The following is a 27888-nucleotide window of genomic DNA, read 5'->3' as shown; positions in this document are numbered from 1 at the left end:
CTCAGCCCTGCCTAGCTCGAGTTACAGGCTTAGGTCCTGTCCCTCACCTGAAGTCACCCCCTGCTCTCCCATCCCCCACACAGACAGTCCCCACTCCATCACAGTAATGCCCAGAGCATTTCCCGCATGGAACAACAATGACACCATGTGGCCACGCAGGGTAATGCCCAGAGCATTTCCTGCATGGAGCAACAGTGACACTGTGTGGCCACTCAGGGTAATGCACAGAGCATCACACCTACGTAGAGGCTGTAGAGATCCCTGGGGGCTTAGGGGTCATGGGAGGTACAGATAGCTACGTCCAGGCTGGAGGCATTCTGGGGGGCTTAAGGGGGTTCGTAGGGTCACAGATACCTACGTCCAGGATGGTCGGGACTCTGGGGGAGTTAGGGGTGTTGTGGGGGGCATAGGTACTTGCGTCCAGGATGTAGAGATCCTGGTGGGGATTAAGGGCTTCCTGGAGGACACCAATATCTACGTCCGGGCTGGAGAGGTCCCTGGACGGCTTAGAGGTTGTGGTGAGCACAGTGATCCCTGGGGGTTTAGAAACTTGGTGAGGGGCACAGATACCTATGTTTGTCCTGGAGGGGTCCCGGGGGGGGCTTAGTGGTATTATAGGGGACACAGATACCTACGTCCAGGCTATAGGCATTCTGGGGGGGCTTAGGGCTTTGGGGGGGCACAGATACCTACATCCAGGCTGGAGGGGTCCCAGGGGGCTTAGGGGGGTTGTGGGGGGCACAGCTATGTACGTCCAGGCTGGAGAGGTTCCAGGGAGTATAAGGAATTTTTGTGGACAGCAGAGATACCTATCTCCAGGATCTAGGGGTCCCTGGGGGGCTTAGGGTTTTTTTGGGAGGCACAGATAACTATGTCCAGGTTGGAGTGGTTCCTGGGGGGTTTAGAGGGTTCCTGGGGGGCACAGATACCTAGGTCCATGCTGTCGGGGTCCCTGCGTGGATTAGGGGTTTTCTGAGGGGTACAGATACATACGTCTAGGCTGTAGGGGTCCCTGGGAGGCTTAGGGGGTTTGTGGGGTCAGCGATACCTAAGTCCAGGCAATAGGGCTTCCAGGGGGAATTAGTGTGTTGGGGGGGCACAGATACCTAGATCCAGGCTGGAGGGTTCCCGATGGGGGAGGGCTTAGGCAGTTTGTGTTCGGCAAAGATACCTACCTCCAGGCTGGAGGGGTGTCTCGGCACTTAGGGATTGTGGGTGGGGCACAGATACCTCTGTCCAGGCTGGAGGGTCCCTGGGGAGCTTAGCGGGTTCGTAGGGGGCACAGATACCTAAATCCAGGCTGGAGGGATCCAGGGGGGGCTTACGGGTTTCAGGGGGCACAGATACTTATCTCTAGGCTGTAGTGGTCCCTGGTGGGCTTAGGGGGTTTTAGGGGGCCCCAGATACCTAAGTCCATGCTGTAGGCGTCCCTACAGGTGCTTATGGGTTCATGGGGTGCACAGATACTTATGTCCAGGCTGGAGGGGGCAGGGGGGGTTGGGGTTTCATGGGGGGCACAGATACGAACCTCGAGGCTGTAGGAGTCCCAGGGGGGCTGTGGGGGTACAGATACCTTCATCTAGGCTGGAGGGGTCCTGGGGGGTATAGAGGGTTTGTGGGGGGCACAGATACCTAGGTACAGGCTGTCGGTGTCCCGAGGAGATGAGGCGGTTCACTGGGGGATCAGAAACATCCAGGCTGGATGTGTCCCGAGGAGCTTACGGTTTTTGTGCGGTGCTCAGACACCTGTGTCCAGGCTGTAGGGATCCCTGGGGGCTTAGGGGGTTCGTGGGGGTCAGAGGTAGTTACGTCCAGGCTGAAGGGGTAATGGGAGTGCTTAAGGGATCGGGGCTGACACAGATACCTACGTCCAGGGTCTAGGGGTCCCGAGGGGATTGGGGGTTGAGGGGGGAACAGATACCTACGTCATAGCTGGAGGTGTCTTGGGTGGTTTAGGAGGTTCGTTGGAGTCACAGATACCTAAGTCCAGGCTGCAGGGGTTCCTGGGGCACTCAGGGATTTCTGGGGGTCACAGATACCTACGTGCAGACTAGAGGGGTCCCAGAGGTCTTAGGAGAATTATGGGGGTCACAGATATCTACATGCAGACTGGAGGGGTCCTGGAGCGCTTAGGAGATTTATGGGGGGCACAGATACCAACATACTGGCTGTAAAGGTCCCTGGGGGGCTTTGTGGGTTCGGGGGGTACAGATACCAATGTCCTGGTTGTAGATCTTCCTGGGGTACATAGAGGGGCTGTGGTCGCTCATAACTCTACATCCAGGCTGTCGGGGTCCCGGGGGCCCCTGGCCAAATTGGGTCCCCCTGGAAAAGTCTCCCTCACGGTGGCCCCAGGGCTGGAGGAGCTCCCACTCCCTGATATGGAGCAGAGGGTGCAGCAGGGGCACAGAGCTTCTCTGGTGTCAGGGCCACAGCGGGGCAGGGGTAAAGGAGTGAGACCAGAGAAGCTCTGTGCCCCTGCTGCAGCCCCCAGGTAATAGAAGGGAGTGGGAGCTCTTCCAGCCCTGAGGCCACCGTGGAGGAACATCTACAGCCAGGACATTGGTATCTGTCATACACTAGAAGCAAGAGGAAGACTAAGGACAGGGTAGGCCCACTGCTCAGTGAGGAGGGGGAAACAGTAACGGGAGACTTGGAAATGGCAGAGATGCTTAATGACTTCTTTGTTTCAGTCTTCACTGAGAAGTCTGAAGGAATGTCTAGTATAGTGAATGCTTACGGGAAGAGGGTAGGTTTAGAAGAGAAAATAAGGAAAGAGCAAGAAAAAATCACTTAGAAAAGTTAGATGCCTGCAAGTCACCAGGGCCTGATGAAATGCATCCTAGAATACTCAAGGAGTTAATAGAAGAGGTATCTGAGCCTCTAGCTATTATCTTTGGGAAATCATGGGAGACGGGGGAGATTCCAGAAGACTGGAAGGGGGCAAATATAGTGCCCATCTATAAAAAGGGAAATAAAAACAACCCAGGAAACTACAGACCAGTTAGTTTAACTTCTGTGCCAGGGAAGATAATGGAGCAGGTAATCAAAGAAATCATCTCCAAACACTTGGAAGGTGGTAAGGTGATAGGGAATAGCCAGCATGGATTTGTAAAGAACAAATCGTGTCAAACTAATCTGATAGCGTTCTTTGATAGGATAACGAGCCTTGTGGATAAGGGAGAAGCGGTGGATGTGATATACCTAGACTTTAGTAAGGCATTTGATACGGTCTCGCATGATATTCTTATAGATAAACTAGGAAAGTACAATTTAGATGGGGCTACTATAAGGTGGGTGCATAACTGGCTGGATAACCGTACTCAGAGAGTAGTTGTTAATGGCTCCCAATCCTGCTGGAAAGGTATAACAAGTGGGGTTCCGCAGGGGTCTGTTTTGGGACCGGTTCTGTTCAATATCTTCATCAACGATTTAGATGTTGGCATAGAAAGTACGCTTATTAAGTTTGCAGATGATACCAAACTGGGAGGGATTGCAACTGCTTTGGAGGACAGAGTCAAAATTCAAAATGATCTGGACAAATTGGAGAAATGGTCTGAGGTAAACAGGATGAAGTTCAATAAAGATAAATGCAAAGTGCTCCACTTAGGAAGGAACAATCAGTTTCACACATACAGAAGGGGAAGAGACTGTCTAGGAAGGAGTATGGCAGAAAGAGATCTAGGGGTCGTAGTGGACCATAAGCTTAATATGAGTCAACAGTGTGATACTGTTGCAAAAAAAGCAAACGTGATTCTGGGATGCATTAACAGCTGTGTTGTAAACAAGACACGAGAAGTCGTTCTTCCGCTTTACTCTGCGCTGCTTAGGCCTCAACTGGAGTATTGTGTCCAGTTCTGGACACCACATTTCAAGAAAGATGTGGAGAAATTGGAGAGGGTCCAGAGAAGAGCAATAAGAATGATTAAAGGTCTTGAGAACATGACCTATGAAGGAAGGCTGAAGGAATTGGGTTTGTTTAGTTTGGAAAAGAGAAGACTGAGAGGGGACATGATAGCAGTTTTCAGGTATCTAAAAAGGTGTCATCAGGAGGAGGGAGAAAACTTGTTCACCTTAGCCTCCAATGATAGAACAAGAAGCAATGGGCTTAAACTGCAGCAAGGGAGATGTAGGTTGGACATTAGGAAAAAGTTCCTAACTGTCAGGGTAGTTAAACACTGGAATAGATTGCCTAGGGAAGTTGTGGAATCTCCATCTCTGGAGATATTTAAGAGTAGGTTAGATAAATGTCTATTAGGGATGGTCTAGACAGTATTTGGTCCTGCCATGAGGGCAGGGGACTGGACTCGATGACCTCTCGAGGTTCCTTCCAGTCCTAGAGTCTATGAGTCCATGAGTAATCTGTGCCCCCCATAAACCACCTAATCCCCACGGGAACTCCTACAGCCAGGATGTTGGTATCTGTCCCCCTATAAATCTCCTAAGCCCTCTGGAACCCTTCCAGTCTGAACGTAGGTGTCTGTGACCCCCAGAAATCCCCGAATGCCCCAGGAACGCCTACAGCCTGGACTTAGGTATCTGTGACTCCAACGAACCTCCTAAACCACCCAGGATCCCTTCAGCTAGGACGTAGGCATCTATTCCTCCCTCAACCCCCAATCCCCTCGGGACCCCTAGACCCTAGACGTAGGTATCTGTGTCCGCCTCGATTCCCTAAGCACCCCCATTACCCCTTTAGCCTGAACGTAGGTATCTGTACTCCCACAAACCCCCTAAACGTCCCAGCGACCCCTTCAGTCTGGAAGTCCCTATCTGTGACACCCACGAACCTCTAACCTCCCAGGGATCCCTACAGCCTGGACACAGGTGTCTGAGCACCCCACAAACCCCCTATGCTCCTCGGGACACATCCAGCCTGGATGTATCTGAGCCCCCAGTGAACCGCCTAATCTCCTCGGGACACCGACAGCCTGTACCTAGGTATCTGTGCCCCCCACAAACCCCCTATAACTCCCAGGACAGATCCAGACTAGATGTAGGTATCTGTACCCCCACAGCCTCCCTGGGACTCCTACAGCCTGGAGGTTTGTATCTGTGCCCCTCATGAAACCCCAACCCTCCGTGTCCCCTCCAGACTGGACATAAGTATCTGTGCACCCCACGAACCCATAAGCACCTGTAGGGACGCGTACAGCATGGACTTAGGTATTTGGGGGCCCCCAAAGCCCCCTAAGCCCACCAGGGACCCCTATAGCCTAGAGATAATCATCTGTGCTCCCTGAACCCCATAAGCCCCCCCTGGACACATCCAGCCTGGACTTAGGTATCTGTGCCCCACAGGAACCCGCTAAGCCCCCCAGGGACCCTCCAGCCTGGATGGAAGTATCTGTGCCCCCCACAACCCCTAAGTGCCGAGAAACCCCTCCAGCCTGGAGGTAGTTATCTGTGCCCATCAGAAACCGCTTTAGCCCCCCAGGGACCACTCCAGCCTGGATGCAGATATCTGTGCCCAACACAAACGGCGTAAGCTCCCCCCCCGGGAACCCTCCAGCCTGAACCTAGGTATCTGTGCCCCCTCAACACACAAATTCCCCCCGGAAGACCTATTGCCTGGAAGTAGGTATCTCTGCCCCCCACAAACCCCCTAAGCCTCCCAGGGATCCCTACAGCCTAGACGTAGGTATCTCTGCCACCCAGAAAACCCCAAATCCACCCAGGGAACCCTACAGCATGGACCTAGGTATCTTTGCCCCCCGAGGAACTCCCTAAACCCCCCAGGAACCACTCCAACCTGGACATAGATATCTGTGCCTCCCAAAAAACCCTAAGCACCCCGGGACCCCTAGAGTATGGAGATAGGTATCTCTGCCATCCGCAAAAACCCCTAATCCTCTCCGGAACCTCTCCAGACGGGATGTACATATCTGTGCCCCTCCCCACAAACCACCTAAGCCCCCCGGGACCCCTGCAGCCTGGATGTAGGTATTTGTGCCCCCCAAAGTCCTAAGCCCCCCCAGAATGCCTATAGCCTGGAAGTACGTATCTGTGTCTCCTACAGTACCACTAAGCCCCCCCCCCCCAGGGACCCCTCCAGGACATACATAGGTATCTGGGCCCTTCACCAAGTCCCTATACCCCCAGGGATCACTGTGCTCACCACAACCCCCTAAGCGTCCAGGAACCCCTTCAGCCTGGACGTAGATATTGCTGTCCTCCAGGAAGCCTTTAATCCCCACCAGGACGTCTACAGCCTGGACGCAAGTACCTATGCCCCTCACAACCCCCTTAACTCTCCCAGGGTCACGCTCATACTGGATGTAGGTATCTGTGACCCTAGGTAACCCCGTAAGCCCTCGAGGGATCTCTACAGCCTCCACGTAGGTGCGATGCTCTGTGCATTACCCTGTGTGGCCACATGGTGTCACTGTTGCTCCATCCGGGGAAATGCTCTGTGCATTACCCTGCGTGACCACATGGTGTCACTGTTGCTCCATGCAGGAAATGCTCTGTGTATTACCCTGTGTGGCCACACGGTGTCACTGTTGCTCCACGGTGGAAATGCTCTTGTCATTACCCTGCATGGCCACACAGTGTTACTGTTGCTCCATGCGCGAAATGCTCTGGGCATTACTGTGATGGAGTGGGGCCTGTCTGTGTGGGGGATGGGAGAGCAGGGGCTGACTTTAAGTGAGGGACAGGACCTAAGCCTGTAACTCGAGCTAGGCAGGGCTGAGAGAGTGAGCACCTTTGCCCGGGAAGCTGGACACAGGAAGGGGTCGGCTGGAGGGAGTTAGTTCAGTTTTGGTTTGGAGCTGGGTAGTTGGAATTCAGAGAATCCCAAACTGGGAACTGAGCTTCCTGAACCCCCAGAAGGACTTGACTGACGGGTCCTGGTTTTGCCCCAAAGCTCTGCTGTATCCTTCGTTCCTGTTGGCCAAAACAACCCTCTGTTTTACTGGCTGGCTGAGTCACTGTGTGTCCCTGGAAGAGGGGTGCAGGGCCAGATTCCACCACACTCCATGACACCCCCTAAGCCGCTCTGGGACCCCTGCAGCTGGGACGTAGGTATCTGTGCCCCCCACCAAACCCCTGAGCCTCCCAGGGACCCCTACAGCCTGGACCTAGATCTCTGTGCCCCCCAGGAACAGCCACAAATCCCCAGGAACCCCTTCAGCCTGGACATAGGTGGAACCCGTCTGCCAGGCTGAATTGATAGCAGCAAGGACTGGGTTCAATACATAGGGGTCCCTTCCCTATTACGTAATGCAAACCAGATAGAGCCCTCAAACAGTGACATGGGAAAATTTTACATACACACCCCTAGGTGCCTCAAAGAGGCAATACTTCCCCTCTCGCAATCATAGAATCTGGGTATAGCAGAAAATGTTTAATAACGTGAGATAAACAACATAGCATTAAATTTGGAAAACACTTCAACTAGGCCGTGTCCTTTTCCCTGTGCTCTAGAATCTAGCAATCCCCAAATCACCCCAAGACTCCAAAGTACAATACCTCAAATATTTCAAGACTCCAGCAACCCCATAATCACCCACATTCCCGCTCCCCAGAGTTCAAGAGTCTATCTGCAGGGTTTTCCCCCCTGCCAGCCTGGGTAGAAAGGGGCACCTTACGTGGTCCACTGCTGTCTGCCCTGCCTCTCAGTGGGATTCTGCTTCTACCTTTCCCACAAACTACTCAGTTCAGTCCACCAGCTGCTCTGCTCCACCAGCCAACCTGTGATCTGCTCCAGCTGTCTCCAAAAACTGCTTAGCTTACTTCACTCCGGGAGCCATTCCAAGTGTTCCACAAACTGCTTTTCGCCATCAGCTGTTCTATAATATAGTTTCAAACTCCCCCACTATTTAACACAGCACTTCAATAAGTTCAGCTCAAGAACCTGAATCTTCAGTTATTAACAAATTCAACAACCAGCTCTACTATTCAACTGTTAAAAAAAAGAAGATGTAATTGGTGTTTCTGGCTCATCCAAGGAGCCCACTCCCTTGTCTAGTGAGTGCCACTCAACTGATGGTGAGAATCCCTGTCTCAAAGCTGTTTCACAGTTCCTCATCCACACAATCAGGGTGACAACACTCCACATCTCACACCCCAACAACAAATAAACTGGGGATACCATAGCTGCCAAAGTAACCATCCCAGGCTGCCGTGGCCGTGTCACGCACGGTGGGTGTGTCTATGCAAACATGATCAGACCCTGAAATCCTTTTCCACACTTCCCATAATTCACCACCAGATGTGAGGGTAGAGTTCATCCTGCTTCTGCTTATATAGGAATCTGTGCCCCCCACAACCCCCTAATCCCACCAGAACCCATCTAGCCTGGATAATGGTATCTGTGCTCTCCACAAACCTCTAAGCCCCCCAGGGAACCCACAAGCCCAGATGTAGGCATCTGTATGCCCCACACACCCCTTAATACCCACAGGAACCTTCTAGACTGTAGCTAGGTATCTGTGACCCCTAGAGCCCCACAAAGTCCCTCGGGACCCCTACAGCATGGATGTTTGTATCTGTGACTGACAAAAACCGGCTTAGCTACCCAGGGCCACCTACCATCAGGATGTAGATATCTGTTCCCCCCCCAAACACACCTAATCCCCCTGAACCCCTCCAGCCTAGATGTAGGTATCTCTGACCCCACGAATCCGCTAAGACATGACAGGACCCCTCCAGCATCGACATAGGTATCTGTGCCCACACAACCCTCCTAAGACCCCTAAAACCCCTCCAGCCTAGACGCAGGTATCTGTGCCCAGCATTAACCCCCTAAGGTCCCTAGGTCCCCTCTTGCCTGGATGAATGTATCTGTGCCCCTTACAAACCCCTAAGCCCCCCCCCCCAGGATCCCTATAGACCGGACGCATATATCTGTGCACCGTCACGAACCCACTGATCCTCTCAGCGACCCCTACAGCATGGAAGTAGGTATCTGTACCCCAAAATTCCCCAAAGCAACCCCAGGACCCCTACAGCCTCGATATAGGTATCTGTGCCCCCGCACAACTCCCTAATACCCCCAGAACCCCTCCAGCCTGGACGTAAATATTTGTGACTTCCAGGAACCCCCAAAGCCCTCCCCAGGACTTCTTCAGTCCCTACATAGGTATCTCTGCCCCCCACCAGCCTTCTAAGACCCATAGGGCCCCCACCAGCCTGGTTATATCTATGTGTACGCCACACAAACCCCCTAAGCTCCCCAGGGACCCCTCCAACCGGTACGTAGGTATCTGCGCAACCACAAACCCTTAAGTCCCCCAGGGATTCCTCCAGACCATACGTAGATTTCTGTGAACCATACCAACCCCTTAAACCCCCAGGGACCACTACAGCCTGGACGTATGTATCTATGCTCACCACAACCCCCTAAGCCATCCAGGGACCTCTCCAGCTCTGACGTAGATATTTGTGCCCCTCATGAAGCCCCTAATGCCCACCAGAATGTCTCCAGCCTGGACGTAGCTATCTGTGCCCCCCACGACCCCTAAGCCCCACAGGGATCTCTACAGCCTCTACATAGGCGTGATGCTCTGTGCATTACCCTGCATGGCCACATGTTGTCACTGTTCCTCTATGAGAGAAATGCGTTGTGCATTACCCTGCGTGGCCACATGGAATCACTGTTGCTCCATCCAGGGAATGCTCTGTGCATTACCCTGCCTGGCCACACGGTGTCACTGTTGCTCCAAATGGGAAATGTTCTGTGCGTTACCGTGCGTGGCCACATAGTGTCACTGTTGCTCCATGCTGGAAATGCTCTGTGCATTACCCAGTGTGGCCACACGGTGTCACTGTTGATCCATGCGAGAAATGCTCTGTGCATTACTGTGATGGAGTAGGGACTGTCTGTGTGGGGGATGGGAGAGCAGGGGGTGACTTTAGGACCGGACATGTGCTCAGCCTGTAACCTGAGCTAGGCGCGGGGAGGGGTCAGCACCTTTGCCCGGGAACCTGAACACAGGAAATGGCCAGCTGGAGGAAGTTGGGTTAGTTCAGTTTCGGTTTTGGTCTGGGTGGTTGGAATTCAGGGATTCCCAAACTGGGAACTAAGTTACCTGAACCCATAGAAGGACTTGACTGTGGGGTCCTGCTTGTGCCTTCAAACTCTGCTGTATCCTTCGCTCCTGTTGTCCAATAAACCTTCTGTTTTACTGGCTGGCTGAGAGTCACTGTGAGTCCCAGGTAGAGAGGTGCAGGACCGGACTCCCCCACACTCCGTGACAGACCCTAAGCCCCTCCGAGACCCCTGCAGCCTGGACGTAGGTATTTGCACTCCCACAGCCCCCCTAACCCCCCCCTCCCGGGACATCTACAATCTGGACGTAGATATCTGTGCCCCTCACGAAACCTCTAACCCCACCTGTGAACGATACAGCCTGGACATACGTATCTGTGCCCACTCGAACCCCTAAAACCCACTGGTACCCCTACAGCCTGGACATCATAGGTGTCTTTGGCCCCCACAAATCCCCTAAGACTCCCAGGATGCCTCCAGCCTGGACGTAGGTATTTTTGCCCCCCACTAACCCCCTAAGCCCCCCTGGTAACCCTACAGCCTGGATGTAGGAATATGTGCCCCCCACGAACCCTCTAAGCCCCCATGGGACCCCTAGAGCATGGAAATTGGTATCTGTGTCCCCCCCAAACTCTCTAAGCCCCCCAGGGACCGCTATGGCCTGGACATAGGTATCTGTGCACCCCAAGGCCCCTAAGATCCCCCGGACCTCTGCAGCCTGGCTGTAGGTGTGACGGTGCTGCCCGTGGGAGCCAGCTCAGCTCACTCAATCAGAGTGAATTGCAAACAAAACAGGGCAGACAAATCCCAAACGCTGCTGGTTATTTCAATACTTAGATTTAACAAGCCAGCAGAAAACAGCTTCTGTAGTACCTCACTGGTTACTTAGAAGTTTAAACCACGCAGTTCCCTTAAAGTACCCAGCCTCAGGCCTCCGTCCAGACACACCTGTTAGATATGATGATGATTCCTGAAAATCTTACTTCATCATCTAAAAGAAAAGATTCTTCCGATCCCAAAGGATCAGCCACATAACCAGGTTCAATTATATCTTAGATTTTACCTAAAATACATGCTATAGCCAATTCTTATTAACTAAGCTAAAATTTATTAGAAAAGAAAAGAGAGAGAGTGAGTGTTGGTTAAAAGATTAATAGACTTATAGACTTGAATTCAATTTTTGAGGTTTAGATACAAAGTAGAGATGAGCTTGTAGTTGCCAAAAGTCCTTTTAGAAATAGTCCATAGGTTATAATCCAATGTCCATGTTCAGGGTGGCTCCAGTCAATGACTGGGGATCTCAATCCTTGTGACTTAAGGTTTCCCCCTCTTGAAACCCAAAGCAGATCTGAGATGAAGAAGGATCGTGTCCCAGGTTCTAAAACATTTCCAGCAGCCTTTCAGCCTGAGAAAACAATAGGCTTAACTCTTCTTCCAAACATCCTGGCAATTAGTACATCCATCAAACAGTTCAGATACAGATTACCACAAGCTTCAAAGAGACACAGACAATAATACCATTTCACTCAAGTATCATCATAAATGTTGATATTCTTTTTTTGCTCTTTGAATTAAAACTATAGCAATAGACAAGACTTGTTTGCTGACATCACAAGACCTGAGCAAACACCTCCCCTTCTACCTCTAACACTGCAGACTTGCATTTCAAAGCTCTGTTCATTTACATATCTTGTTAACCAGTTTTTAAGGTTCACCCACGGGTCAGGTCAGTCGGTGAGGTGAGTTAATTAACTCTTTCTGTCCCTGTCAACTTTCAGTGAGATATTAGATTATACTTATAATGTCACAGTCGCGGTGGGTTGACTGCTGCAGCTCCCCGTAGACTCTGCCTGCGCCTCTCACCGAGCTGGAGTACAGCAGGAGAGGGGAGAGCACTCAAGGTATTGCATCTACACTAGACGCGATATATCAACCCCCGCTGGATCGATCGCTGCCCACCGATTCGGCAGGTGGTATAGACATACCCCGAGTATCTGGTGATCGGAGCTGGATCCCCGAGGGGGACACATTGAAAGAACTCAGGGGTTAAGGTGCCTCTATTGTAAACTGTCAGGGCTGCTGTGGCTCAGAGAAGGGTGCTTGACTGCTTGGCAGGCTTAGGCGCCTCAAGTCTTGGAGGTGGGAGAAGTGAAGCGGCCACGGCGTGCTCGGGGTGCTCGTGCTCGGAGCAGGGGTGAGCTCGGGCGAGGGGGTTTGCCGCAAGGCAGAGCAGGTGAGCTGCCACAAGACGGGAGCCTCAGGGTGGAGGAGGGAGCTGCCACGGGTAGGGTGCCTCAGGGCTGGGGTGCGGGGGGGAAGGGTGCAAGGTGGAAGTTTTGCCTAGGGCATGAAACTTCCTTGCACCGGCCCTGCCCCACGCCCTGCCGGCAGCCAGCCCTGCATCCCCTGCCCTGCCCTGCCGGCAGTCAGCCTCTCTCTCCAGCCAGCCCTGCACCTTCTGCTTTGCCTGCACCAGCCGCATCCTCCCTGCCCTGTCTCCAGCCAACCCCTGATGCACCCCCCTGGCGGAAGCCAGACAGCCACGCAGCCCTTGCCCTTCCTGAAGCCAGACCCTACCTCCACAACCCCACATCCACTGGTGCCCTGCACTTCCCAGGGCAGTAACCCTGCACATCTGCTTCAATGAGGGGGGCAGGGAGCAGCTGGGACCCACACATGTGCACACCCTAGGGTGACCAGACAGCAAGTGTGAAAAATCGGGACGGCGTGGGGGGTAATAGGATCTTAGATAAGACCCCAAAATTCGGACTGTCCCTATAAAATTCGGATATCTGGTCACCACAGCACACCCCCAGGACTCCTGAGTTCCATTGCTGGGTTTCCCATTGGTTCCTCTGCTGGTTGTTTTCCTTTTCCTGGGGACTTTGGGCAAGTTGCTCCCCACTCTCGGGCTCTGTCCCCAGCAGTCAAATGGGGATTTCATACCTTCCCGCTATTGGAAAGTGCTGGGAGAATCTCCCAGCAAAAGCTGCTCTGACAGTGCTAAGCAGCATCTGACCAATCAAGGTCGGAGCTCACTGCCCAGGAGGAGTGCTTGGCTCTGGGGTTTCACTTCAGCCCAGTGTAGAGAGAGAGCCCTAACCATGGAGTTTGGCTCAAGAAGACCAAGTCTCCAATTTGTTAAGGGTGTTTTGAATTTCAATCCTGTGCTCCAAAGTGCTTGGTTTCAGTTGTAAACTTTAGGAGCATGCTCTCCACTCCATTTTCCAAATCATTCATGAAAATATAGAATAGTTCCTGACACCGGACTGATCCCTGCCAGACCCACTAGGTTCACCCTCCCCGTTGGGCAGCTAAACATGGAGAAGGGCTCCTGGAGTCTTGGCTTTCAACCAGCTCTGCACCCACATTACACTGATTGCAGCTGGACTACATTTCCCTCGTTTGCTTCTGAGAATGTCCTATGGGACTGTGTCAAAAGCCTTAGTAACACCAAGCTAGATCCCATCTATTGTTTACTCACCTCTACCAGGCCCAGAATCCTGCCAAAGAAGGAAAGAGGATTGGTTTGGAATGATTTGTTCTTGACAATTCCACGCTCACTAGTCATAAGAACCAAATCATCCTGTAGGTGCTGCTGACAAACTGAGTGTTTAAGAATGTACTGCAGGATCTCTCCAGCTATGGCAGTCAGGCTTGCTTGTCTGTAAGTCCCAGAGGTCTTTTTGTTCCCCTTTGAAAGATAGGTCCTGTCTTGTTCATGGATGGGAAGATGTTCTTTTGCAGGGGTCTCAGACAAGAACTGGGACACAACACCTGGTTTGTTAAGGCCACAAAAAAGGAGGCAGGAACCTCTTCTCTGCTGCTGGCAAAGAACCACAAGTACCTAAAAGATAGGGACTCACATCTTTGAATGGGCTTAAAAAGACAGTGGTTAATAAGTTTGGCCCCGAATATTTCTTGTTTCCACAGACTAGACTTTTTAGCAAACTTTAGAATTCCTTGGTGCTAAACACTGTGAAACTCCCCTTTCTCCTTCACAGAGGACTTTAATACCCTTTATCTCACTTGGGCTCTAAACTGCCCATAGTTCGAGAACAGTTCCTGTTCCGATTGGACAGATGGGAGAAGGGAAGTGACCTACCCAAGGCCTACACAACAAGGCGATGGCAGAGCCAGAAAGAGAAGCAACCAGTTCTGACTCCTGTTCTAACAGATGAAAACACCCCAGAGCCCAGGAATCGAGATGGTGGGAAAATTTCATTCAAACCGTTTCTGTCCAAAAATCCCATTTAGACTAAACCAGCTTGTTTCTCAAAATCATAACAAGTGGGATGAAAGATCTTTGCAAAAATATTTTGTTGCAAAACAAAAGCATCTCCTCTTTGTCAGAGTGTGTTAAATTGTCTCCTCGCACACAAAGAGGAGACACTTACATCTCAACCATTAGATAAGATGCTTCAATCTGAGCTAAGTCGTTGCTACTATTAACAATTTCAAAATAAAAAAAATACAAATAAAATAGACTATTTCAGCTAATCTATTATGTCATAATCTGCTCTGAGTAAACATGATGGGAAACTTCATATTATGCACTACTTCTAGTGACACTCCCAAATGGATCCGCATCCTTCACCCACCATGAGGTAGGTAAGAGCGGATCATTATTATTCCTACTTGAAAGAGGGAGAAGCTCAGGCTGAGAAAGGAGAATTGACTTGTCTTAGGTCACACAGCCCGTCAGAGGCAGTGTTGGGAATAGGACCCAAGAGCCCTGATTTTCAAACAAACCATCGGATCTTGAATTTCAGACATTGAATGACCTGAATACTGTGCTCTCAGATGAGCTCCAGACCAACAACAGTGACAGTAATTATTCAGCAAGTATTTGAGGAGAACTGCAATGTTAGAGGGAATCATCAACTGCTCAGAGACATTTAATGCAGAGAAGCAGCAAAATTAATCAAAGATAGAACTGGTTCTGACTTATTTACTTGATCTTAAAAGAGAACAACAAGGACTTGAGTCTCCTCCCCGTCAATAATCCCCTGCTCAACCAATCAGGGTAGAGACTGAGGACGGGAGGCTGAGGGTTCTCACCAGAGAGCCCAAAGGATGGCCCAGGTCACCGGTGGGGATCACTGCCCGAGCACTATTTTAGTCCCACATTTCTGGGTGGACCTTTCATAGTGGGAGCTGCAGAGGACTTCCCTGCAACACACACACACACACCTCCGTCCTGTTGTTGGGAAGGGAACAGGAGAAAGGACAAAAGAAGCAAGAGAAGAAGAGGAGGGAGGGAAGGAGGAAGAGGTGAAACAAAAAGGACAAACTCTAATGTCCCCAGCGATTCTAAGGGACAAAATCCCAGGTGCGCAATAAAATTCTGCCTCCTTAAGCTCGTGTTTTCCATGCCTAGAATTCACTTGTCACCAGATAGATCAGACTGAACAGGTTTCAAACCTCCAGGAGGCTCTTACCTTCTAAACAGGGACGGCTGTTTTCTTGTAAAATCACTACAAGGGAAGGAGGAAACTCGAAAGAGGTTCCTCCTGGCGCTCACGTCCATGACCCCAAATAATCTCTCAGTCCTCAAAGAGAGACCTGGAGAAGAAAACGTGCTGAAGCAAAGCCACAGAGGTCTCTGAGGTTTCCCTGGCTCCTCGCCCCTGTCCTGCCTGGCTGATGTCAGCATCTCTCTGTGAGGTCACCACCTCCCCACCACCTTTGACCAATAGTCTGAGGTCCTGCAAAAGGCCTTTGTGATGTCACTGCCACACCCCTCCCTTGCTGGGCTAATGTCCTGCCCCTGGCCAGGCACTTTGGAGGTTTGAGCTACTCCCTATGGATCACCCCACTCAAGGAGCGTTCGTTCTAGGCAGCAAGCTGGCTAGACAGGAAAACATCAGACGCTGCTTCCAATGCTACACTCAGTTTTTCAGAAATTAGTCGACTTCATGGTCAGAAGACACCATTAGAGCATCTAACGTGCATATCACAGGCCTCCTGTATGACATAACAGCTACTTTGGGGGCAAACACATTCCAGAAAGGCATCTAGTCTTCATTAAATGACATCAGGAGATGGTGAATCCACCACTTTCCTTGGTAGCTTGCTCCTGTGGTGAATCATCCTCGCTGTTGACTATTGTGCCTCAGTTGTAATATGAATTTGTCTCTTTTCACTTTCCAGCCATTGAGTCTTGTTATTCCTTTCTCTGCTCCATTCAAGAGCCCGTAAATACCCAATCTTTTTTCTCCATTAAGGCCCTTCAACATTTCAATGAAATCACCTTTCAATCTTCTTTTGATAAGCTAAACAGGTTGAGCTCTTTCAATAGCTCACTGGAAGGCATTTTTCTCCAGCCCTCAGAACATCTGGTGGCTCTTTGCTGCCCTAGCTCCAATTTCACAACATCTTTTTCAAATGAGGATACCAGAACTGGAGGCAGTTTAAAGGTTGTATAAAGGTAAAATTAAATAGGTTGCAGAGGAGTTTTTTTTAATTTCGGCTTTTGTTGCTAAAAATTTTGTCTCTCTGCGGTGAGAAAAAACACTCTCCGAATGCCAAAATTTGAGCCATGAAAAGCGGCAGTGTGAACAGCGCATCATAGGTGGAGCTGTGCTCCCGGTGACAAAGCTCCTGCCCCTCATTGGAGGTAGTTTGGCTTTGTTGCCTGGGAAGCTCTCTCTCAGCGATAATGACGGCCACACAGCGCACCTTACAATGGCATGGTTAGAGTGGCACAGCTGCACCGTGGTAAGGTGTGCGGTGTAGACACAGCCTCAGAGCTGGGGAAAGCCGACAGGCTCTGAGGAGCACAGAGTTCAGACAGAGACATCGGTTAGGAGAGGACCTATTCACAGGGATTCTCTATAGCCTAGTAAGGTGGAGAGGATGGAAGATGATAATGTACAGGTAGGTTCTGATGAGAAACAGTGAAATGAAAGAGTCTCCCTCAATTACATCATGTAATAGCAGACAGCTAAAATGGGACACATTTTAGAAGTGCTTAAATACAAACGCTAAACGTCTAAGTACTAAGACTGGTGAATTTGAGTGCCTGGTATTGAGTGACGATATTGATAGAATAGGCATCACAGAAACCCTTGCACCCCCTCCTCCACCCACATGGGGAGACTGACCTGTGTGCATGGAGCAGCTGGCATTGGTGCCTCCCACTCCTCCCTGGAACGCTGCTCATCTGGGCACCCCTAGGGGCTGTGGGATGTGGGGGCAAGAAGTGAGATCATCCGAGCTCCCTGCATCCAGGTCACTTTCCTCAGCCGGGCTGCATAGCGGGAGGGCAGAGAGCAGCAGCTTCTGATGCTCCCCTCACAGCACAGCCCAAGTGGGAAAAGTGGCCAGGACGCATGGAGCACATAGGGTTGCTCCTTACTCCCCTCAAACCTCTATGGACCCATGGAGGAGCATTGGGGCAGGGGAGAGCAGTGAGCACCTTTGCACTGCCACACGGTGCCCTTTGACCCCTGGAGCCCTGGGCGGCTATCGGGGGGCACCACCCCTAAGGCCGGCCAGGCTCCCCAGAACGAGCAGCAGAAAACACAGAGACTGGCCACACACTGAGCAGTGGTAGCCTGGGCGGCTCGTAATGGAGGCTCAGGAGGGAGGGTGTCATAACATTTTTTCCCAGATTTGGACCTTAGCGTCCAAAATATGGGTGTTAGCATGAAAACCTCCAAGCTTAGCTACCAGCTTGGACCTGGTAAAGCTGCCACCAGCCAGGGATTTATACAGTGCCTGGCTCACTGTGGTCTCCCCAAAACCTTCCCCGGGGGACCCCCAGACTCAGATGCCTTGAGTCTCACAACAAAGGGGAATAAACCATTTCCCTTCCCCCTCCTCCCCTCCAGGTGTTCCCTCCCTGTGTTCCTGGAGAGATATACAGAAGCAAGCTCCGTGAATCTAAACAGAGGGACTCCCCCCTCCCTGTTTCCAGTCCTGGAAATAGAAGTACCAAGATAGCTAATCTCTCTTCCCCCTTACCCAGAGGGTATGCAAAGTCAGGCTAGTAAATCTAACACAACGAGATTTTCCCCCTGACTTCTTCCTCCCACCAACTCCCTGGTGAGCTGCAGACTCAATTCCCTGGAGTCCCCACTAAAGAAAAAATCCAACAGGTCTTAAAAAGAAAGCTTTATATAAAAAGAAAGAAAAGGACATAAAAATGGTCTCTCTGTATTAAGGTGACAAATACAGGGTTATTTGCTTAAAAGAAAAAAATGAATAAACAGCCTTATCCAAAAAGAATACAATTTAAACATTCCAGCAACTACACACATGTAAATACAAAAAAAAAAAAAAACAATATAAACTTATTGTCTTATTATCTTTGTACTTACAACTTGGAAACAGAAGGTTAGAAAGGGAGGAGATAGAAAAATCACTCTCATAGCCGAGACGCCACAGACACAAGACAAAGAACAAAGAACTCAGACACAAACTTCCCTCCACCCAGATTTGAAAAAGTCTTGTTTCCTGATTGGTCCTCTGGTCAGGTGTTTGAGGTTACTGGTGTTACCCCTTTATAGGTAAAAGAACATTAACCCTTAGCTATCTGTTTATGACAAGGGGGCTCAGCCTCCCCAAACCTTGCACGGACAATGGGACAGTGGGGCCCATGATCAGGGGCCCTGGCCAAGTTAGGTCCCCCTGGAAAAGTCTCCCCTATGTCAGCCCCAGGGCTGGAGGATCTCCCACTCCCTGCTACAGCCCGGGGGCTGCAGCAGGGGCACAGAGCTTCTCTGGTCTCAGGGCCACAGCGGGGCAGGGGTAAAGGAATGATAGGGTGGGGCTTGTGGGGGAAGGGGTGGAACAGAAGTGACAGTGGATGGGGCCATGGGTGGAAGCGGGTAGAGCCACAGACAGAAGGTAGGGGCATGGTTCTGGTGCTTGGGCCCCCACACTTGTTCTCCCTTTCCCGGGGGTTTGGCATCACTAGCCCCGGCTTAGTGAGTAGGGTTCAGTGGTCCCCAGAATGTGGGGTGCGACTCCTAGGGGGACACACAGTAATATTCATAGGGGCACCTCATGACCTGAGCCAGCCCACATAGTGGGCAGGGAGGGAGCACCACTCTGCCACAGTTCTTCCCCAACCCCACCCTGAGCCTGAGACTCCGGCTCCCAGCCCGGCGTCGACCCCTTTACCCCTGTCCGCACCCCTCTCCCCAGCAAGCAACAGCCCCACTCCTCCCAGCCCCGGTTCTTGACCGTGGCTTCCGAGGGGCCACAGCCATGGCTAAGAGGGCACAATGTGAAATGTTTGGGGACCACTGGTTTAGGGTGACGTCCTCAATCAATTCTCTGCAGTCCAATAAAAGCTATTCCTCACTCACCTACCCCTCCATCAGGACGGACTAGGTATGTTCTGCTGCCCTTCACTCATACAGGAAGGAGAATAACATTTCATTCCACTCAATCCTAAAGTGATTTGTAACCCAAGACCATCCCAAACTGGTCATTTTGGGGAAGCGGCCCCATCATGCTGCATAGCTAGGCGGAGTAGGTGTGTCTATGCAAACACGGTCTGTTCCTGAAGTCTTTCCCCAGCTCCTCACTAGGTGAGAGAGGGGAGCTCATTCAGACCCTGCTTATGCTTAGTATTTAAAAACTCCTTCGTGTCCCTATCTCTGCCGGCCTTAGATTTCTCCTCCTGTCCATTATTTCTCGGCTCAGATGAGGTGACCGAGTGGTTGAGGTGATGGACTGCTATTCCATTATGCTCTGCCTGCATGGGTTCAAATCCCGTTCTCAACAGAGACTTTTAGTCTTCACCCTCCTTTATAGACAACCATCTCCCCCTTTGGTACAATAACAGATCAAACAATGTTGCTTGTGTTACCCAAAATTGGGTCAGTTAGTAAGCTAAGAGAGGACTAATAATGCCCCTCCCCCCCAGAGTTTGGCAGAAAGCAGCACATTTATTAGCTTGATAGCTAAGCTCAAAAGAAGGGATGGGGGAGGGTGTCACACTCATACTCACGCTCCCAGGACAGGCCTGGCAGTGGAGATGTCAGGATCCTTGAAGGTAAGTGTCCCACAGCGCAGCGATGGACGGTGCGATGAAGATCAGTCTCCCTGAGGTGCAATAGAATGTAACACAGCGAATCACTGGCCAGATGGGCCGGGTGAAGGGCATTCACTGGAGGTACAAAGGAGAGTGGGAAAGCCACTTCACAGGCATTCAAATAGGGAAAGGACACAAGCTGGGGGAGTTTAACAGACCTTTTGAGCATACAGGTTATACAGAGCATACAGATCACTGCTGCTCCTACAACATGATAAGTTCTCAAGCAGCATGTTTCTTACTTTGCCCATCTGTCAATTTTGATGATTATTGATGGAAATATTTTGCCATTGGGTTGTGTGTTTACACATAAATTGACATTTATCAACAAATACACAATTCTTCCAAGCCTGCCTAGTCTGCAGTTGATGGGTTTAGAGGGACACATTCACTCTTCCAGGTCCCCATTCCAGGCCTGTGTTCTCCAGGTTGTCAACTTCTCGCACTGCTGGGATCCTTCCCTCATCTCCCCCCAAACCACTGCCCCACTCCGACTTCTGGGGTCCCCTCCCTACACTGTCTAACTCCACTGCTGGCAGGATCCCTTCCTGTTCCTTTCATTTCCTGCCTCTACTCTGGGCAAAAGCTCTGCACTCTTACCACACCAGAAGTTGAACCCAGGCCACCTGGGTGAAAACCAGGAATCCTGACCACTAGCCCATATGGGACTATTGTTGCATCTGACGAAGTGGGTATTCACCCACGACAGCACATGCTCCAATACGTCTGTTAGTCTAGAAGGTGCCACCGGATTCTTGGCTGCTATTATTACTACAACTCAGGCCTTGGCTACACTGGAGAGTTACAGTGCAGGTGGTGGCTTTACAGCGCTGTAACTTACTCCCCGTCCACACTGGCAAGGCACATACAGCGCTGTATCTCCCCGGCTACAGTGCTGCATGTGCTCCACCTCGACGAGAGGAATAAAGAGAACAGAGCTGGTGATGCAGCGCTGGGGTGCCAGTGTAAACAGTGATTAATCTTACTACGCTGTCACTGACCTCCGGAACCTTCCCATAATGCTTTTAAGTAGAGATAACGCTCTTTGTTTTGGTGTGATGCCTCTGTTTGTTTTGTTGTGAGCTCAAGGCACCCGGAGCTGCTTATCTAAAAACCAAACACAGTTACTGTTTGCAGTGAATGAGCAGAGGCAGGGGGATCCCTTTGGAACACCCACAGCTGGTGTTTGCTTGAGGAGAGAAGCAGCCGGGTGGGCACGGGGGGAGGTCTGTTTTGGATCAGCGGCTTATCTGGTCTGTGAGGAATAAAACAAAGGCGGCTATTTGCATTTAGTGAATGAGAAAGGGTTGGGGGAGGAAGCTTGAACTTGCCAGGCAGGGAGCTGACACAGTGTCAGCTCCAAAAATCCACTCGCTCTGTCTCCCCCACGCTCCGTGTCACACTCCACCCCACCCTCCTCTTTTGAAAAGCACATTGCAGCCACTTGAATGCTGGGATAGCTGCCCATAATGCACCACTCCCAACAGCGCTGCAAATGTGGCCATGACAGAGTGCTGGTAGCTGTCAGTGTGTCCACACTGCAGCGCTTTCCCTAAACAGCTGTAGGAAGACAGCTTTAACTCCCAGCGCTGGACAGCTGCAAGTGTAGCCAAACCCTCTCTAAGCCGACCCCTTATGAGAACAGCAGGGACTAGCATGACTAGATGTCCCGATTTTTGGGTCTTTTTTCTTATATAGGTGCCTATTAACCCCACCCCCATCCCAATTTTTCACATTTGCTGTCGGATCACCCTTGCAGGGGTTGCACACAGGGCTGCATTAACCTTCAGGTGCTGAGGTTTCCCTCTCTCCATTCCCAGAGCCTGTGATCAGGAAACAGACATCAGGGCTCCCAGGTGCTGCACAGACCATGACTGAGATCAGACCCCACATTATGCAAGGTGCTGTACAAACCCTGGGCAACACTGAGACACCCAGGAGGTTCCCCTCAATTTCTCTGAGCCTCTGCTGCCCAACTTCTTCTGAATCCCTCTGGCTCACCCCCCCGACAAAAAACCCACCTTTCCAAACAGTCCTTCTTTCCTTGCCCCCTGATTCTGGTTTCACACCCTGGGACCATCTCCTCTCTTTGTCTGTTCCCCTCCAGGTGAAGCAGAGATGGAGGCAATTTCAGCCACTGGAGTCAGCCTCAGCGAGCACTGCAGCCGGTTCCGGGGGAGGGGGGGTGTTTGTAAACACAGAAAGGGAGCAGGGGGTGCTGGGAAGAAGTCGGCAGGAGAACAAAGCTCAGAGACCCAACATGGGGAAATTCCAGGGGGCGGGGCTCTGACACATCCCAGGTGCGGACAGCTCCTGGGGGCGGGGCTCTGGTTCAGCTCGGGGGCGGGGCAGCTCCTCGGGGCGGGGCTCCAGCACAGAGCGGGGGCGGAGCAGCTCCTGGGGGCGGGGCTCTGGCACAGCCCATGGACAGGGCAGCTCCTGGGGGCGGGGCTCTGGCACAGCCCATGGGCAGGGCAGCTCCTGGGGGTGGGGCTCTGGCACAGCCCTCGGGTAGGGCAGCTCCTGGGAGCGGGGCTCTGGCTCAGCTCAGGGGCCGGGCAGCTCCTGGGGGTGGGGCTCTGGCACAGCCCGGGGGCGGGGCACCTCCTGGGGGCGGGGCTCTGGCTCAGCTTATGGGCGGGGAGCTCCTGGGGGCGGGGCTCTGGCACATTGTAACCCGGAGCCCCGGCTGAACAGCTGCTTCCTGGTTCTCCACGTGCTGCCAGCAGCGCTGGAGCTGCCCCAGCCGGAGCGAAGTCGCTGTTCTCAGCTGCAGCCAGGATCTGCCCCCGGCCCCGCTGGGATACAGGTGGGGACAGAGACTGGGGCCCGGGGGTTCCCCTTGGTGTGGCTGGCGGGGGCGGGAGGGGAGAAGCCGGAGCTGCAGGCGGGGGAAGGGGGGTGGGACATTGTGTCCCGGAGCCCCCGGGGAATGAGAGGCGCTGGGGGGCAGGAAAGTGACTCTTCCCCAGGGAGCCTTGGAGAAGCCTTGAAGGCGCCTCGGCCCCAGTGGAGCTGCAGGAGGATCCGCCCGCCCTCCCCGCTTGGATGGGGGGGGCCGGGGCCTGGCCGTCGTGTGGGGGGGAGGGGCGGACCCCGGGCCAGGCGGGGGGGGTGCGGTTTATTAAATCCCTCCCCACAGCAATGTGCCACTCCCCGGGCACTGCGCATACCCAGTAACAGCCGCTGAAGCCGCTGCCCTTCCCCCTGCCCGGACCAACCATAACGTTCCGCCGGGCGCTGGGGGCAGGGCTGGAGCGGGGCGGCGCAGTAACAGGGAGCGTGGGATGGGCGGGCGCAGAGCAGGAAATTGATGGGCGGGGGGGTCAGGCAGCTGGAGGCAGGGTTCGTGGGGGGCTAAAGGGCACAATCCGGGCTGGGGGGAGGAGCAGGAGTTGAGCTCAGGGGGAGGCGCTGGCAGAGCCCACCCCCTTTGGTGTGAGGGCGGAGGTGTCGAGGGGGGAGGAGAATCCGGAGTTCAGGGGGGGGAGGTCACTGGGGTGAGCGGGGGTAGATCTGTCTCTGTGCAGCCAGGACATTCCCGGGGTGGGAGGGAGGTGAGTTAACTGGATCCTGTCCCTGTTTTTGCCACTTCCTCCCACACACACATTCTCTCAAGATTTCCCCTTTTCTCTCTCATTATCACACGTGGCTATAAAATCCAGGGAGATTCTCCTCCCCTCCACCAATGATCAGCTCTCTAATTGCCTCTGATTTTCCCTTTTCTCTCCATACTTCTCAAATGTCAATTTAAAATCTCTCCGATGGGGGGTGGATTTTCCCACCCATTTTATCTGCAGCGATTTGTCCTTGTTTGGGTGGGAAATTGTTGCCCTGGGTCATTCCCCAGAACATGGCTCCCACTGGAGTGTGATGGGATGAGGTTCCCGTTCTCTGCCAGGGCAGGGAAGGGAAGGGAGGAGCACATCCCCCATGGAGACTGCCCAGACCCCATTTCCCAATTCTCCTGCGGCCCCCTTCCATTTTCCAGGGAGCCTTCCAGCTCCCCCCCTCCCTTAAATCAGCTCCTCAAAGGGCTCTGAGCTGCTCACGTGAATGGTTGCCCCGTGGCCGGGGGGGACCATCACATTCTGTTTATGTATTGGACAGTCATATAAAATCCAGTCCAACAGTCCCCCTTTTCCACTAGTTATTTAATAGCAACATCAAATCCCCTCCGATCTTGGTGATTTTCTCTCATGTTATCAAATGTCGTTTGTGACAGCGTTCTCTCTGCGTGTCTCAAAGATTGATATAAAATACCCCAAACATTTGCCCCACTTCTCTCTAGTTGTTTTATTTCTAATTGAATATGATGGGTTGTTTCCCAATGTGCTAAGATGCAGCCGCCTCTGGGGTGGATCCATGGTGGCCATTATTTGCTAGTGACAGCCCGTGGATCTTTCTTGCCCTCCAGGCCTTCCATTCTCCTGTTAAAGAAGCACTCCCCAGGCTCCCTCTGCCTGTGTGACTGGCCAGCAGGAGGTGGTGTTAACTTTCTAGCCACTTCTCACACTCTGTGAGGTAACACTTGCAGGGGCAGGGAAGTTGTCTGTGTGGGGAGATTGCAGCTGAAGGGGCATTGTGGTAGGGGGAGGCCTCTGGGTGGCTGGGCAGGGGGTACCCTAGTCAGGTTGGTGGGTTGTGGAGGTTTGGGGTTTTCTGGGGTGGTGGTTCTGATGTGCCCATCCCTGAGGCTATGGGTCCTGGAGGTGGGTATCGCTGGGGGCCTGGTGGCTGTAGAACAGTGGGGGTGGGTGTCTCTTGGGGAGGCGGGACAGAGGGTTAGAGGGAGCCTGGTTCTGTGCCAGGGGCTCTGTCTGTGCTTCCCCCGCTGGTTCCAGGTTTTGTTGCCATGCCCAGTGCACAGAGCTGGGGGAGGGGATCCCTGGCACTAGGTGAGGGCATGCCAGGGAAGCAGAGTGATGGGTCGCACTGTAAAGCATCAGGGGGTCACACTGGGCAGAGGAGGGGGTCCCAGGCAAATGTCAGGGTAGATCGTTCTGGAGGGTGGGGAAGTTCCTAGGCAGGCAGTGAGGGACTGAGTTCCCAGTGGGGAGGGGGTCCCTTGAGGGGGTCCCTGGCTGCTGGGGGCTCTTGCTGGGGGGAACCCTTTGGGATTCCCAACCTGGCAGTCATGGTGTGGTGGGGGTTCTCTGGCCGGTGGGGCTTTGAGGGGTATCTGGGGTCCCTGGCCAGGGACTCTGGGGGCTGCATCCCAGGGAATATCTGATGGGATCCTGGCTGGGGGGTGTCTGGGGCCCCTGGCTGGGGGGTCTGGGCTCTGGGTACTAGGGGGTGTCTGGGGGCTGCTGCTAACCATGATCCTTCTCCCTGTCAACTTGTACCAGAGTCCTGGCTCCTAGTCACCAGGTCACCAAGTCCATTCCCCAGTCACGTGCCCTGTCACTGTGATAACTTTCTGTCCACTTAGCAAACACTGTTAGCGTGAAATCACAGAATATACTTTTCTCCTCTTTTGAAAACTGCAGGAACTTTCGGTTCCGTTTGGAAAATTTTTGCCCCCAGTCCTTGTCCTAGATCTGCGGGGGTGAGGGAGGTGGGAAGGGAGACAGCACTGCCACACGATGGTCTTTTCCACAGCGTTCTGAACTCATTCTTTCTGAAATCCGGTGTCATTGAGACCGTTGTTAAACCAGAGTCACTGTATGGAAAGACAAGGAGTGATTCCAGATGGACAGTGGGTCAAATGAGATCAGCCATTCTCCCTGCTCTCCCCAGAGAGCTAAAGGAGGGAAGCTGCTCATACACTCTGTCCCTCTCTGCTCAGGATATAGGGGTTCAGCTTCCTGGGTCAAATGCTGCAGCCTCCATTGTGATCTGGGAGACCAGGCTTGGCAGCTGCTGCTCCCCCAGTGGGGCTCTGTGCTGGGAAGTGACCTTAATTAAAGCTTCTTCTCTGCCCGGCCCAGGGGATGACTTTCTGCAGCTGGTCCTAGCCCCCTAGGGCAGTCCTGGGCCCTGTTACTACTAAATTCTGAGCCAGAGTCTCCAGGTAACTGAAAGACCTCAGGGAATGTCCTAGGGTCTGGCAAGAAAGTGACTCTGCACAAACAACACCACCTCATTTCTCCTCCCATTAGCGGTTGTCAGGAGAAAATCCAGCCATGGGAGAGCAAAGCCCCCAGGAATGGGTCTGTCCCAGCCAGAGGGGCAGGGAGAGAGGACAGGGGAAGGAGAGACTGAAAGGGGCAGTGGGAGAAATGAATGTGGGGGAGAGATTTCCAGCTCTGTAGTCCACCCAGACACATGTATTGCTGCATCCTGAGACAGAACCACTTTCCAGTGAACAAAACAAGGATCAGAGAGAGCAAAAGCCAGTTCCTGACTCCATATTCCCCCTGCTGGGGTGTGGCTGCCGTGGGGTCAGTGTCTGAGGGAATCCCCCACAGTGACTCCTTTGGTTCTGCTCTTTTCTAGCCTTGTGTTCAGAGAAGGGGTGAGGGGAGAGAGAAGGGAGGTTAAAAATGTGTCTGTGGACTTAGCCTGGCAGGAGGGGCCAGGTCTAAATTGTAATAAACAGACTGAGCATTTCCCAGCATGACAGAATCTAGGGTGTCTGTCTGCAGGGAAAGGGCCTGGGGGAATTGTGATGTGAAATTAACTAAAACCGGTTCTGAAACGCCCACAACTGCCCTTCTCCCCCAGACAGGCTGCAGAATGTTTTGCTCCAGCTCATCCCAGCCTGGCATGGGACAGGGAAGAGAAATGGCTGCAGTGGAGTCAGTCCAGGTAGAGATTATCGGGGGGTTGCTGGTGGGTTCCTGCTGGAGGAAAGGGAGAGCAAATACACCAGAGGTGGGAAGGTTTGCAGAGTCTGGTTTGGAGGTTGGAGCGGGACGGGAAATTCACAGCGTGGGGAAAGGAGGAGGCCAGGGTGTGGCAGACCTGCTGGGAATTATTTACTAAGTGGCCTAGATTCTAGGAACAGACCCAGGAGTTTTGGAGGTGGAAATGGCCTAATTTGTGAAGAGAGAAAATAACCCACCTACATGGAGCTAGTCAAACCGACCAGACTCCTAGTGCTGGAACCTGACCTCATTAACCATCAGCTGCTGTAAGATATAAAGGGGACACCCATGAGTCAGGCTTATTGGAGCTGCCTCTCCCTCATATCCCGCTCCACACAATGAGGAGGGTGTTGGGCATCCTACCAGCGAACTCTCCCTGGACCCTGCTAGGGGCTCCATCTCCTGTATCTGTCTGTGGCTAGTAGGAGGGTGATGGATATGCTGAGAGAGATAAGGGGCTCTCTCTTCATCCCCTCACCCTGGCATTTGCTGGATACTCTGAGCCAGGTCGAGGTGGGACTCTCCTGACTATGATCCACCCAGAGCTTCCATTTGATTCACTCTTCTCTGCCACAAATAGTGGGGCTGTGAGTGGGGCAGCAAGTCCTTAGTGTTGGACTCTTACTCTTTCAGGGGCTGGTGACCTTCAAGGAGATGGCTATGTATTTCACCAGGGAAGAGTGGGCTCTGCTGGACCCCACTCAGAGAGCCCTCTACTGGGATGTCATGCAGGAGAACTATGAGACTGTTACCTCGCTGGGTAAGGGTTCCTGTCTCTTCTGTTCTTGGAAGGGGAAATGAAGAGTGAAGGTTCACGCCACCCCCACAATGCCATCTGTACCCTGTCCTGTTTCAGCATCACCCCAATAGGTCAGTGACACACATAATACCAGAGACCCTCCTCTGCTGCAGAACACTATGGGAACAGAGCACAGGAGCCGTATTGCACAGTGTCAAATATCTCCTGTTTGCTCAAGTGAAACTGGGGGTTAGGTCTGGCATAACTGTCCCATACCCCTAATCATTTTTGTTGC

General features: G+C 52.5%; 1 long non-coding RNA gene across 1 annotated transcript; it reads left to right on the top strand.

Moving 5' to 3' along the window:
* The first annotated feature begins 22772 nt into the window (after nt 1–22772).
* On the top strand, nt 22773–27609 carry LOC127042239 (uncharacterized). The gene is made up of 3 exons (XR_007771890.1): nt 22773–22851; nt 26716–26795; nt 27488–27609. It is a non-coding gene; the product is annotated as an uncharacterized LOC127042239 (long non-coding RNA).
* Nucleotides 27610–27888: the final 279 nt, after the last annotated feature.

Source organism: Gopherus flavomarginatus, unplaced genomic scaffold, assembly GCF_025201925.1.
Source record: "Gopherus flavomarginatus isolate rGopFla2 unplaced genomic scaffold, rGopFla2.mat.asm mat_scaffold_34_arrow_ctg1, whole genome shotgun sequence".
Lineage (NCBI taxonomy): Eukaryota > Metazoa > Chordata > Testudines > Testudinidae > Gopherus > Gopherus flavomarginatus.
The sequence above is the reverse complement of the archived record's forward strand: the minus strand, read 5'-3'. Positions and strand labels throughout refer to the sequence as shown.